This window comes from Pocillopora damicornis, chromosome 2, assembly GCF_964200805.1.
Source record: "Pocillopora damicornis chromosome 2, jaPocDami1.2, whole genome shotgun sequence".
Lineage (NCBI taxonomy): Eukaryota > Metazoa > Cnidaria > Anthozoa > Scleractinia > Pocilloporidae > Pocillopora > Pocillopora damicornis.
The window spans coordinates 14,663,519-14,678,445 of NC_142671.1; the positions used below are offsets into that span (position 1 = coordinate 14,663,519).

At 36.3% G+C, this 14,927-nt stretch overlaps 2 long non-coding RNA genes across 8 annotated transcripts; one reads left to right on the top strand and one right to left on the bottom strand.

Annotated features, from left to right (window-relative positions):
- Positions 1–61: 61 nt before the first annotated feature.
- Positions 62–8,596, top strand: LOC113672989 (uncharacterized). Of its 2 annotated transcripts, none has more exons than XR_016183701.1 (6): positions 62–334; positions 1,918–1,987; positions 4,156–4,263; positions 4,809–4,869; positions 7,253–7,314; positions 7,647–8,596. It is a non-coding gene; the product is annotated as an uncharacterized LOC113672989 (long non-coding RNA). The 2 variants fall into 2 exon arrangements; XR_016183702.1 differs by having other exon boundaries at positions 194–334; positions 4,156–4,256; positions 7,647–7,811.
- Positions 8,091–14,722, bottom strand: LOC113672988 (uncharacterized). 6 transcript variants are annotated; one of them, XR_016183700.1, is made up of 6 exons: positions 14,450–14,722; positions 13,354–13,472; positions 11,134–11,219; positions 10,904–10,977; positions 8,796–8,897; positions 8,091–8,467 (listed from the first exon to the last, which is right to left on the bottom strand). It is a non-coding gene; the product is annotated as an uncharacterized LOC113672988 (long non-coding RNA). The 6 variants fall into 6 exon arrangements; XR_016183696.1 differs by having other exon boundaries at positions 11,134–11,230; XR_016183699.1 differs by lacking the exon at positions 10,904–10,977.
- Positions 14,723–14,927: the final 205 nt, after the last annotated feature.

Here is a 14,927-nt window from a genome sequence, read left to right on the forward strand (position 1 = left end):
TAAGGAAACTGAGAGGCTCCTGAGAACGAGGTTCTCTGGTTCCTCAAGGGATCGGAGAAAAGACTGGGATCAAAGTACTATGAACATGGAGAGCATGGTTGGGATCAAACAACAATATTCGTCAGTGTGAAACTCTGACAGAAAACGGCCCTTCGGCATCAGTTGCAATTGGCTTTAAAATCACACATACTTTTATATGGGTCTTTCCTTTGAATATAATGAGAATGGTTACAGAGGCTGCGAAATACAAAAATTGCGAATGTTTGATGTCAACACACACTCCACTGTAAACAGAAATATCTGAGAGGCAAGGACAAAGGCGTGCAGGCATAAGGTATTTCCTAAGGCTGTTTTGTTTTGCACAATTTTCTTACTTTTTGATTATAATTTGGTTGGCATTCTTCCAGTTCATTTTATTCTTGTGCATGGTAAGGAACTGTTTAATTCGTTTTAACTCTGAACGCGGGAAATTTAAATATTTTCCTGAGAACTCTGCACTTAGATGGCTCTGTATCTACTTCAGAATTGGAGATAGCTATATCTTCAGTATACAATACACTGTAGAAAGCATCCAAGACAGTTGAATCGGGCATAAACAGTGTCGATGGTTGTATCATCTGTAGATGACAGAATAGGTAGCTGTTGGTTGTTAGTGTTACTAGACACTGCAGATAAATGTCTGTATCTTAGATAGACAAAAGATAGCTGTATACAATGTATACAGGGTCGATAGCTGCATCTGTAAAGACAGTTTTGATAGCTATCAAATATTTATAATGAAGTTAGATATATTTATCTGAGGTAGAGTGGATGGCTGTTTCTTCTGAAGTTACCTGGGGGGTTGCCCGAGAGCTGGGGAGGGGTAATGTTGAAACACTGAATTGATCAATGCATAAGCACTTCACGATTTGTTTGTTTTGTAATTCCCAAACTTACATAGTTAATTTGATTTGATTCCTGTTATATTTGTTCTCTTATTTTCAGATGTAAAGTAATATTTTGGTTTGCTTGTTATTTAGCTTATGTGATACAATTGTAAAGATAAGTTAATTTTTCCCCTTAATGTTGGTGAAAATAACATTATGTAATGTAAGATAAATTTTTCGTTACAACATCTGACGAGTATACAGAGAGTGCCAACCCTAATGTCAACTTAAGGTCTAAAATTCTTGCATTTATGGCATAACAACCTAGTCTTCCGAAAGTCTTTGACAGCATGTTCTAATATGCCTGTAACATATGTGGCTCCAACACATCACAAGATATGGAGCTAAACGGAATCTCTAATCTATGTCTAAAGTGTGAACTAAAGTGGGTAAACAATTTCTTTCATGGTGATTTATATTTGGAATGACCTTTCACCCTCTTTCAATAATGTTAAATTTAATTGCATTTCTGAAGCAAGTCAAACATTATTGAAGAAATTTCAATTGGTAATTTTACCTTATAATGTACCATTAGTAATGTTTAACTAACTTTTCCCTCATTGTTTATATATTTGTTTTTCATTACCTCCCTGCTGTCACCTGGTATTTAAAATGTATTGGGGCTAACAAGAAAACCTTTGGTTAACTTAGCTTCCTAGGCTTTCACAATTTGAATTTAAAATTTCATTACTAGTAAATAGTATTAATCAATCTACAGTGTTGTAAAATCATAAAATTATTATAATTGAACTCATATTTATTTTGAGTGAGTAAAATTCTTTTTTACCAAAGCTGAAAAAAAGGGATGCATATTTACCATATTCCACATAACAGTTCAGTAAATATCCCCTACTATTTACCTCCACTTATAAATGAATAAACAATTTTTTGTTATTTTATGAAAGTGCACGGAAAAGGTTCAAAGAGTTGGAACACATGTAATTTATATATTTTCAACTGATGATAAAAGCTGTCATGTATGTTTTGACAGAGATGGCATGTAGAGAGGAATCTCAAGTAGATTCAAGTTGCCAGTGCCAGCATTGGAAGCCATCTTTCAGGTATGGCAATAAAGTAATAATGAGGAGTGCTGTAATCAATCAATTTCATGTATATCCAATGAATTGTTAATTCTTTAACTCCCATGAGTGACCAAGACAGAATTTCTCCTTACATTAACAATATTAACAACATTACATCAATACAACATTAACCAGATATGTGATGAGAATAAAGAAAAATATCAATTTGGGGAAAATCAGTTGATCCAATACTTAATTCTCTGAACTAACATTATAAGAATTGTATGGTTGACAGTAAGGAGAGTTACAAATTTGATCTGGGAGTTGAAGGGTTAGAAGGAATTTCAGTTATTTCTTAATTTTGATGTTACTTTTGATGCATATGTAGTTATCAATAATTCTGACATAATTTTAAGACTTTTGGACAAAACTGTTTTATTCAAGTTTATTTTCCTAGGTTTCTTTATATGCAAGGTAAATACCTTAACCCTTTAACTCCCATGAGTGACCAAGAGAGAATTTCTCCTTACATTGATCAATATAAAATCAAGAAGACAAGTGATGAGAACCAAGAAAAGTATCAATTAGGGGATCATTAGTTGAACCAATATCAAATTCTCAGAAGCAACATCAGAAGAATTGTGTAGCAGACAGTTAGGAGAATTACTAATGAGATCTTAGGAGTTATTTGCGTTAAGGTAGTGTCACTTTTAGCACTGTCTTGTCCACTTAAAATCCCAAATGATTCAAGGATGGAATTTTGTTGGGAAAGCCTTGAAGTTTATCCCTTATTGGCTCACTAATTGTTAGACTTGTCAACAGATTGATTGATTGGCATACTGATAACTGATCAGCTTATCAACTGATAATCAAAGTGAAAGACTGTCTACTGAATAAAAGACTAATAAGGTGGTTGACTCGCTAATCATTGAGGAACAAAGAACCAAATTAGTGACTGACTGACTGACAGACTGATTGACTGATGGATTTATTGCATCGCATTACATTGTCTCACTGTACATGTATTAAAAACTGTTGTTTTCTTGTAAATAAGATGTCATCAGCATGATAAAAGCACTGGACCAAAATTTAAATGGTTATCTTCAGGATTAATACTTGTTTAACTTTACAATCCATTATGGTTGGATGAACTAGGTCAACAAAAGTGATGTAAACCAAATTCTAGTTTCCTCAACTATTTTCAGATTTGTAGTTTGTCTTGCAATAGTTTCTTTCCTCTTTGAATAAGAAGTATATATAGCTCTCAGGTAATCAATCATCTCATGATGCCTTCCCCTCAAACCTTGTAGTGTTATTTACTTTAAAACATGTCAAAATGAATGGCAATCTTGCTGCACACTACATAGAGATTATACCGCCAGCTGAGTGCCTGGAACATCTCAACAATTTGACATCTTTATTGCTTGCTTACAATAAATACGGGCTACATGGTTTTGGAGCTTCTGTAAAAATAAACTTTAAGATAAGTGCACACATACCAATTGACTGATTATGACTGAAATGCCAGAACTGTTCATGTGAGATTGCATGACTGGTTGACTTGCTGGCAAACTGATGATTAACTGATTGTCAAACTAACCAGATGCCAACCATTGAAAATCTGAATTCTACAGTTGTTTGAATTTTAACTTTTCTAACTGGCTGATTGTTTGACTTACTGACTGACTGACTGACTGACAGACTGACAGATTGATTGACTGATTGACTCAGACTGACTGGACTTATGGACTGACTCAGACTGACTGGCTGACTGACTTGCTGTCCTATGGACTGACTGACATGCATCATTGACTGAAGACTGTTGATTGATTGCTTGATACAGAAGCTGTTAACTTTGTTTAGGAACTGTTCTCCACAAGATAAAAATTATTACTTGGGTAGAATTTCTAAATAGTTGTCAAAATTGTTTGCATAAACTGTTGTGTGCTGTGTTCTCCTTTCTTTTGCGAAGTGTTATAAAGTAAAATCTGGATCACATTTGTGGAGAATTACAGCTTTTTTCAACAAACAAATTGACAGACTGGCTGATAATCTTCTTGACTTATGACTGATGGATGTATTTAAAGTTGTGTTACTAAATGATAAGTTTTTTTAGCTATCTTTTTACACACAAATTTTCCCATCATATATCCAAATACAAGGAAGGCATTGAGGAAAATGTTAATTCATCAATTTTCTTTTTTCAGGATTTATGCCAACTGTGGACCATGGGTTGACATTTTATTCTTATTGATGATTGCTGTACTGGAAATCCAGTTGTTTGCTTGAGTACACAAACAAAATTCTGGTATGAGGTATGCTCTGTTTGAAGTTCACCTCAGATGTATATTGTACAATGCAACTTGCTTTGTTCAATCAGCAAGCAGAGCATCCCCTACTGGTATTCAAAATGGTGTCAGACATTCCTTAATTGGTTGTTTAAAGGGTGAATGAAGGTGGACCTATTCAATTTTCCTTTTTTCATAAATGAGAAGTTCCAAATTGCTCCAAATTATTCCTATGGCAGCAGTACAATAAATTTCTCTAATGTCATTTTTCTTGAACTATAATTAGAATTTTATCACAAAGACAAGTGAAAGCATAATAAGCATACTAATGTGCTCATAGTGAGGAAAAGAAACCTGAGGATGAAGAGGCTTGCACAATAAACTAGATGGCAAATGAATTAATAATTATTTTACCAATCAAAAGGTGCCAAGAATCTTTACAATGCTTTATTAAATTAAACCTTCACATAACCGTGTTTTGATACAGAGACAAGAGCAAAACACTTTAATTTATCTTTTAGTGTCTTTTGAAAGAATTTGTTTTTGATTTTCTTGTTTCCTCTCCACGATAGAAAGATGTTCTCCTTCTAGTCTCCCTTGGTCTCTGGTAGTGCAGCTAATTTTATGAGATAAGTATGTAAATATATCATATGCAAATATTAAATACTTTTAAAAAAAACCCGAAAATGTTTGCTGAAGAATTGGTAATAAACATAAAAAAGAAAGACATGCCAATTTCCTGAAGAAATTGGCATTTCTTAATGGATAAATTGATGACAACTTTTGGCAAACGAGTTGACTGAAAGCTGACCTGCTTAAGATTCTGTTTCACCCCACACAACTCTTCCATAGTTTTGATCTGTGATGCTAGGACTTAGTCCCCAAAAAAGCGGAAACAAGCATTTCGGAAACTGGACTGTCTTTATGCGCTGATCAGGTTTTTGACTTTGTACAAGAGGTGGGTGACTTAAAGCTGACCTGCAAAGGAGTTGGTTTCATCCTACACAACTCTTCCTTAGTCTTTATCTGTGATGCAAAGACTTGGTCCCCAAAAAGAGAGTATAAAACATTTCGGAAACTGGGCTGTCTTTATGCGCTGATCAGGTGTTTGACTTTGTACAAGAGATGGGTGACTTAAAGCTGACCTGCAAAGAGTTGGTTTCACCCTACACAACTCTTCCTTAGTCTTGATCTGTGATGCAAAGACTTGGTCCCCAAAAAAGAGTATAAAACATTTCGGAAACTGGACTGTCTTTATGCGCTGATCAGGTGTTTGACTTTGTACAAGAGATGGGTGACTTAAAGCTGACTTGCAAAGGAGTTGGTTTCACCCTGCACAACTCTTTCTTAGTTTTTATCTGTGATGCAAAGACTTGGTCCCCAAAAAAAGAGGAAAAAACTGTTTTGGACACTGGACTGTCTTTATGCGCTGATCAGGTGTTTGACTTTGTAAAAGAGATGGGTGACTTAAAGCTGACCTGCAAAGGAGTTGGTGTCACCTTGCAAAACTCTTCCTTAGTCTTGATCTGTGATGCAAAGACTTGGTCCCAAAAAAAGAGTATAAAACATTCGGAAACTGGACTGTCTTTATGCGCTAATCAGGTGTTTGACTTTGTACAAGAGATGGGTGACTTAAAGCTGACCTGCAAAGGAGTTGGTTTCACCCTACACAACTCTTCCTTAGTCTTTATCTGTGATGCAAAGACTTGGTCCCCAAAAAGAGAGTATAAAACATTTCGGAAACTGGGCTGTCTTTATGCACTGATCAGGTGTTTGACTTTGTACAAGAGATGGGTGACTTATAGCTGACCCGCAAAGGAGTTGGTTTCACCCTGCACAACTCTTTCTTAGTTTTGATCTGTGATGCAAAGACTTGGTCCCCAAAAAAAGAGGAAAAAACTGTTTTGGACACTGGACTGTCTTTATGCGCTGATCAGGTGTTTGACTTTGTACAAGAGATGGGTGACTTAAAGCTGGCCCGCAAAGGAGTTGGTGTCACCTTGCAAAACTCTTCCTTAGTCTTTATCTGTGATGCAAAGACTTGGTCCCAAAAAAAGAAGATTAACATTTCCGAAACTGGACTGTTTTTATGTGCTGATCAAGTGTTTGACTTTGTACAAGAGAGGAGTGACTAAGACCTGATTCGCTAAGGAGTCGGTTTTACAACAAGTCCCTGGAAAGATTTGAAGATAGTTGATTCAAAGAGTTCGTTTTTAACACGAAAACTCATATTGGAAACTGAAGGGAAAATGTTTGTTGATTTCTATACCTGATCAAAATGATTAGCTTTTAGCCCCCTAATGAACTTTTAACTTTTACTGAGTCTGACGCCTATTTCAAAACATTTTTAAACCCTTGCGGTAAACGTACTGATTCGAGGAGACACTATAGAAACTAATTCCAAATAAGTAAAAACGACGGCTTAGTGTGGAGAAGACAAAGCAGCGTTACTTTTGAAATACTCCTTGCAGCATGACCAAAATATACCATTGCCAACAATGTCCTAAAGAAGCAATCGGTCTTACAAATATTTTTTATTCCCCTTTGTCCTGAGAAGGAAGACTTCTGATGGTAGTTACAAGGTCTTTCGATCGAAATGTGCTCAAGCAAACTCTTTATGTCAATCCTTCAGGCTCGGTCTAAAAATACTTTTGAGTTTCATCTCTAAATCTGTCGATCCTTTAGTTTTATATTATATATTTTATTATAAAAGAATTGATAACAAGAAGAATACTGCCAAAATTTTTCGTCATTTTTTCAATTGAATTGATGAGATTAAGATTAACTGATATCTTTCATTTTTACTGGTGGTTGCATCCACAATTGATTCGTGTCTAGAACTAGGGGTCTTAAAATGTTATCGTTTCGTTTTCATTGTCTGTTAGTTGCCATAAAGATGACTTTAGATTGTGGTGAGCCGAATTGTTGTGGTATTGAAACTTATGTTATTCTTTTATGATAGTCCTTAGCGACCAATCTCTATGTATATAATTTTGGCGTACCTTTGCTCTTTCAGCTACCCCAAAGATTGAAGTAGAAAAAGGAAGTTCAAGAGAAACGAGAGTACTTTTTAATCTGGTGAGTATAGCTTTGTTGTTCACTTGAAAGAAAAATTGTGCAACGTATGTGGAAGTTTTTCATGGTCGTGTGACGGGAATAATCTGTTAGTCGTTCTTGTGGTGAAGGTCTAATTAGGACGCATTCACATTCATTTTATTTTCCGAATTGAAAACTTTTTCAACTGTGATTGTTGTGGCATAGTTAAATAGAAGCTTGTGGAAGTTTGTCTTAGTCTTTCGGCAGGAAAAATTTGTTTGTCGTCCTTTTGGTAGAAGTCTGATGAAGTCAGAGGGCGGGTAACGTTTTATGTCTCAAATTCTTGGTCCTGATTTTATTTGCCTGTTTTGCAGGTTTTTTCGACCACAAAAAGCAGGATAACAAGGAACACGATCACCTTAAGCATGAGACCATAGAAAAATATCAATCTTGGAAAGAAAGCAAAATTGGATCGAATCCGAACTCAGAGAATAAAGTGAAACATTGGGATTCGATCTGTCCACACCCCCCCCCCCCCCCTTCTATTAGTCAGTTTATCAAATTTGACTGCGTTGGGAGGAAACTGAAAAATTGTTCGCCTTCCATCATCATCCCCCACCACACCTGCCTCTCTTAGACAGTTAATAGAAGTTATGTACCTTTGAAAAAAAACGTAAACGTTCCCCGTCTACTGTCCCTAATCCCACCCGCCTCTCGTAGGAGGCGGGTGGACTTACCTCTACCTTGGAAAGAAACCATAAACGATCCCACACCTCACCACACCACTTTCAGTCAGTTTACTTAATTCTTGATAAAGGTCATCTAAACATTTTTTATTACATTTTTACCAATATTACAGTACAATGATCCAATATTCATTGCTATAGTAATATTGCAATCCTTACTTTAATTTACAGTTGTTTATTTACAACAATTGAACAGTTTTTTCCTTTCACCTATCCGCCCACCTCTTGCACAAAGTTTTCTTAGCCTTTCAAAACCTTGTCTACCTTGTGGTATTAACGTTTATTTCAAAATCATGCGTTTTGTGCTACCACATATCTGTCTTAATACACATGCGTATTACTTTCATAAATATTTAAAAGTCTTCGAAGAGAGGCGGCTGTGATGGGGGGCGGTGGCAGTCCGATTCAGTTGGTGTTTGTCTCTGGTCTCTTGCCTTACTTGTTTCAATCTGAGGAAAATGGAAGAACATCAATAAAGGGCTTTATTCTGTTTTGCTCATATCCCAATTAACTGCAGTTTGCTGTTACCGTGATTAAATAAAATAAAATATCGAGCCGCGTTTAATTCCAAATGGATACGTAACTAACTCACCGTCATTGTTCCTGAGAAATGTACCAAATTTTAAAATGCACGTGCTGAGCTATTGATGTGCTCATTAATTCTTTTGTTTGGCCACCTCGTTGCTAAAGCCGTCGTGGTTTGAAAACGTCTGAATTCGGAGGATTGGACTTCTGTAAAATATTGCCTAAACTAGGTTATATGTTGAGCTTTCTAACCTGAAATCAGTACATCAACAAATCGCCTTGAAACTCTTCATTCCGGAAGACATCCCAAACGATTCCTCCATTACTGCAATTTTAAAAAAAATCATGGTCTATCTGAAAAAGATAATTTGAACAAAACATATTTGCAGGTGTAAATATCTTTCAGACTGCTATGTTTGGTTTCAAACATTTACAAAAAAAAAACTTCAAAAAGGAATCAAAGAAAAAGTAGAGTCACGGTAAACTCCAATTCACTACTCTTGCTGATTTCCCTACCCCTCCCCTCGACTCGAGAGAGAAGTATTCGACTCTAACTGGAAAGCGTAAACTAACTATTTTGGTGCAGATGAAGTTACCGTCGCATTCACTGGGATAAAGTTTAAAAATAGCGAAGTGAGTGAAAGCCCTAGATGCTGCTACAGTACCGCTCGCATACACGTTAACCAAAAAACGAAAATAAAAAGCGCCAAAAGTCGCACGCAAGTACGAATACAAAAATCGCACGCGCGCGCATAAGCTTGACACATCTGCCTCATTGGTATGCATGAGGTAGACCTTTTGTTTTTCTATTGTTGGCAGTTTATCGTGTTAAAGAATAGTCAACAATTTAAGAGCACTAAAATACAACACGGCTACCAACTACGAGTAAAATTGTTCGTTTCAATCACCGTTCGAACCGTTACATACGAAAGCGACTTCGTAATCGGATTATATAAACGATCTATTATTTTCCAACGGAATCCTGTTATCAAAAATATTCATTTCTCACTTATAAAAAATAGCCGTCGCAACGGCTCGAGATTGTGATCAAAATAAATTTATTCTCAGTGTATCGTATATCGGCAGAATCAGCTGCGGCGCCCGTTTGTAACCAGTTGTCGCGTTCTGAATACAAACCCACACGCGAATGCTTATTTGATAGCTTTCATCATCTTCCTACAAGCTACACTTCTTTAACACATACCTACAGGTCGTTAAAACAAGTTCTACTCTAAAGAGCGAATAGGAACATATTCTTGATTGTACGGATCATTTGGACAGAATTCGAGAAATCAAAGTCCAAATTTGGCCAACGATATTTTCGTTAACAAATTTAGCGTCCCCAAAAGGCAGCTACACGTACTCTATTACAGAGGTGTGGATCTGCGCAATGGTCTTACAAGTACCCTTAAGACAGCACATGATCACGGCAGCAAAGTTAAGTTTCTTTTCGTATTCGTGGATCCATTATTTTGATGAGTGTTACACCTATTAACCCTATCTCTCTCCCAAAACAGAAAGATGTTTAAAGGCTCCCTGATGATGACGATAATTTCTTTGTATATAAGAACCCGATGTCACGGACCACACCCTTTAAATGACGGTTTCCTTAATTCTCGTCAAAATAAGTTTGGTATTGATTCGATCCCCAACAATAAATCTAAACTCCTGTTGATGTGAGTTGCTGATTCAAAAATTCTTTTAGATGATGGTTGAGGGCGTTGGTGCCAACAAAAAAGGCTCTTTGCCAGTAGACTGTAAACTTATAAATACAAATCAAATCGGTTCAGTTTTTGTCAACTGTGGTTCCTGGTTTGTCCAATTCGCGGATTACCAAAGAGTCTACCAGACAGTTTGAAAAGAAGTCAGCAAATGTGAATTGCACTTGATTTGTTTTTGAATCTCAACCTTGGAGAGGTGGGTAGTCCAATGTAAAAATGTTTAGGGCGTTCGTTGCAAACAGATTTCTGTGTAAAACAACCTGCAAGGTCCATGAAGTCTTAGCCGAATGAAACTGCGTCACGCTTGTAAAAGCTGTTGAAAAATTCGCTTTAGCTTAAGAAAATTTTGAGTGAATATTTTCAATCAAAAAATTCAAAACAATGTTTACTACGTTACTAAAACGTTTACAGATCCTATCACTTATTTTATGGGTATCTTTTGAAGCTCTGAAATGGTATCATGATTAGACTAATTTAGCAAAGGTCATCATTGGTTGAAAAGTACTAATCCAAAACTTCTACCCCGTAAAAGGTGTAAAGAGCAACTCTGCCATTTCAGTCCTTAGTGTAAAACAATTTGCTGCCTGAAATCGAACAATGAATTCATAAAAAGAAACTTTACCACTAGTTTCTACCTACCTCAGCCAGGCATCTCCACTCGCCAGGCATAACCCCACCCCTGGGGTTGCAACCCATAAGTACACACAAATTCACTAAGTGGAATTGAAAGTGCTAGAATAAATCTCACGCACATGTACTACTGGCCAAATTTCTTCTGTTTTACATAATTTATGGAAATTGTATGAAGATACGATACATACATAAAATAAATTCATACTTAAGAAAGAAAATATAGTGCTATTGAATACCTGTTGATGACTTGCACTTGGAGGATATATACAACCTTGTTGTGTGAAGTTGAAGTACAACTTGAGATGTGACTTCCCTTTGTTTTCTCAGAAGGAGCTAAAAACAGAAATGGTTTAAAACAGTTTGAGATATTATGGGATGCCAAACCAGTCAATATTCCCTCTGTATTTCTGTGACCCATTTTACTTTTTATGTGGTCAATTTGACTTTGTATATGGTTAACTTTTTGCTTTTTGTATGGTCAACTCGAGTTTTTATGTGGTCAACTTTTTACTTTCCATAAGATCAATTTTTACTTTTTATATAGTTAACTCAACTTTTAACTTTTTATATGGTTAAGTTGACTTGTTATATGGTCAATTTTTTTCTATTTATATCTGTCAGTGTAGAATGCAGACTGCAGACTTCAAAGGGGGGGGGGGGGATGGGGGTAAAGAGCAGACTGAGGGTAAAATGCAGACTGAAGACTGCAGACCAGGGGTAAAATGCTGATTCAGTTCTAAAACAAACCACTTACCCAGAAAAACTTCAAGAGTGAGCTGGGATCGAGGCCACATAAGTTTTGAGAGGCTGGCAATAATGGTCATGGCAATTGATGTTTTGAACCTCACTTCCTCAGATGGTTTTGGTGTTGACATATTGTTTTAAGGTAAGAATGATTGGAAAAATCAGTGTTTGAATATGCAGTTCACAGCCAGCAAAATGCATTTCCCATGTTAAGGAATAAACAGTTCTGTTCAGCAACATTAGGTAGCTTCAATATACATGTAGCTCATGTAATACTTTGTTTGGCCTTGAAAGAATTAGTGATAGACTTTCATCACACATTGGCAATTTTCAATTACTTGGATGATAAAAACCTGTTTCTTATACTGTTGTTCAGTTTGCATTGCAAAAGTAGGTGGCATCTTGGAATTGGTGCTCTGAAGCTTCAAGATGTTCAACACCTTGCTCTGCGCTTTGCAATCAGGTTGATACTGTGGTTATAAACAGTTGATTCTTTCAGAACCTAGTCTGCATTTTACCCCAGATCTGCAGTCTTCTGAGTCTACATTTTACCCTCAGTCTGCATTTTGAACCTGTTCTGCAGTCTACATTTTTGCACTGACCATACAAAAAGTTGAGTTGACCATATAAAAATTAAAATTGATCTTATCAAAAGTAAAAAGTTGACCACATAGAAACTCAAGTTGACCATATAAAAAGTAAAAAGTTGACCATATAAAAAGTAAATAGTTGACCATATAAAAAGTAAAATGGGGGCACAGAAATACAGAGGGAATATTGACTGGTTTGGCACCTCATAAGATATTACACCTTTTCTTGTTTGACATTAAGACTTGTAGTAAGTGTGATAATATGAACAAGTGGTGCAATAATTAGGCTCTGACTCTATGCATCCATAAGAGATCTGTAAAATATTATGGAAAGTTGTATCTTCTCTGGTGACCACATGATGATTATTGATTGAAAATGGCAATGATACAGGGTAGATTTGGCTGGAGTCAGCCCTTGTAACAAAAACAAGCAATGATACAAAAAGGAGACATTTGCCCAGTTTTAACAATCTACATGTACACATACTTATACACCATTCCCAATGAAAAAAGTATTCAGGTCTATCATGATTCATCTGTCAGTCAAGACCAACTACCACAACAGTGATACTATAAGGTAGATTGTCACACTTTTGTTTGGATAGAAGGAAAGTAAGATTTTTTTGTTCATTAGATCACTCCAAAAGTGAAAAATCATGTTGAAACCATATGACAAAAATAATCAAATTAAAAGAAAAGTTGAACAAATCAATTAAAATAAAAAACTACTTCGTGTAAAATATTTAATTACTTAGGCAACCTGGGTGCTAGCCTAATATAGTGCTTATGCCTGACTTTCAGATGGTTTTCAATATTGATCTGCAGTGTAATTTTTGACAAAATGTTTGGAAAACTTACTTTGAAGTGATGCATTTTGAAAAAGTTCAATTCAGTATGAGCATGCTCACTCAACCTCAATTTTTTATTTTTTTTGGGGGGGGAGGGGCTTGGATTTCTGGTGCATTAGTGCAATAAATCTAAATGGACAAAATTTGGTTTGTAAATTACAGTATGGAACTTGAACCAGGTTAATAAGTATGATGTACATGTACACGTACCACTCCTTAATATTTAACTGAATGTGTAAAAGGCTTTTCCACAGGTTACATACTGAGAACTCACCACAGGAGACAACAAAGGATCATCCAAAGACCTTGAACCAAGGCTGACATACATATCTCATACCAAGGCTTGCCTGTACACCACAACCAAGGCTCATATCTTTACCGCTGATCTATTGACTGAATTGAACACAACAAATAAGTAAATCTTTCAAGTCGTATCAGTATAAAGACTTTGTTATGTTGTTGATGATCACCAATACTGGCTTTCATTCTAGGGCAAAGAAATCATAGTCCTTTAATCATTGATAACAATTACTGTACACCATTTGTAATTATTGTAATGTGAGACAAACTTTCTTTAAGTTCCAATATCTCGCTTTTTTGATAAAAATTTCTAATGATGGTGTGGACTACTGAGCTGTGCCATACTTGTTTCTACTGTTTCATATTACCCTTATATTATAGCAGCCTTTTTCAGGTTTTAGAAAAAATAAAAAAGTTATTCACTCGTCTAGGTTTTACTCCATATTGAGAAAAGCTGTACCGTCAGTCTTACGTATTCTAGAGCTTGGGCACAGACTGACCTTGGCTGGTGAATTGCATACATGTGCAGAGTAGAAAGAATTTTTTAGTACCAAAAAATAACCAATTGGCGATTGGGCATCAGGCCATGCTCTGAACTACTCTTGACTGCCCAACAGAGGGATTAATCCAACGAGCCCCCTCCAATATGAAATTTCCAAGCTTAGAAACCTTTCCATCTCTGATCAAGGCTTCAAGTATTATAACCTTCGTGTAATCTCTAGCATTAAACAAATGAGCAACGCAGCACACACACTGTACAAATAGATTAAGATCACGTCGTGTCTTAAAATCCTTGTAATGAGTACACTGAACAGTTTCTGCTTCAGTCGCTACTAAGACAAATAAAAGAAGCAAAAAAAAATGTTGTAGCGTAAGATGCCTTCCAACACCACTGAGAAAGAGGACAAAGTAAACAAAGAACCACTGGTCGTATTCGAGTGAGACAATGTTGTTATAGGTCGAGCGCTATCTCCTTAGTTTCTACGTAGAATGTAGCATTGATTGCTTCAAACCTCATCTCATGCCGATGTGAGGCTCAAAACAATGTTTCAAAAAGAGGTTATCCTTACCACTCCACAAAAAGGGCCAAAAAGATCCACGCTAGACGACCACAGGAGAGGTAGGTGGTTGCACGACAGTATGTACAAAGAGTATTTTTTCCTTTTTTTGCATCATTTTTCCATCCAAACACCATCAAGCAAGAACCAAAATGTACTGAAAAGAGATTGATATTTAAGCAGCTGTTTTTGCTCCTACTTTAGGGACGGAATGAGTAGTTCAAATTCCTTCGCTCTCAGAGCATACGTCGCCATGTTTAAACTTCCTTTTAACTAGTTTCCAGTAATGTTCGTCCAAAAAGGCGAGTGCACACGCAACCAGGCAAAGTTTCCACAAAGCCCCACACTTCATTATACATACAGTCCTTTGTTAGAAGAAAACAATAGCGTAAATAATGTAAGGTGACGGGAAATGATGGGTAGTGCCGACGAATGATGTGTGATGACAGTGAATGATGTATAGTGACAGTAAATGATGTGTAATGCGATG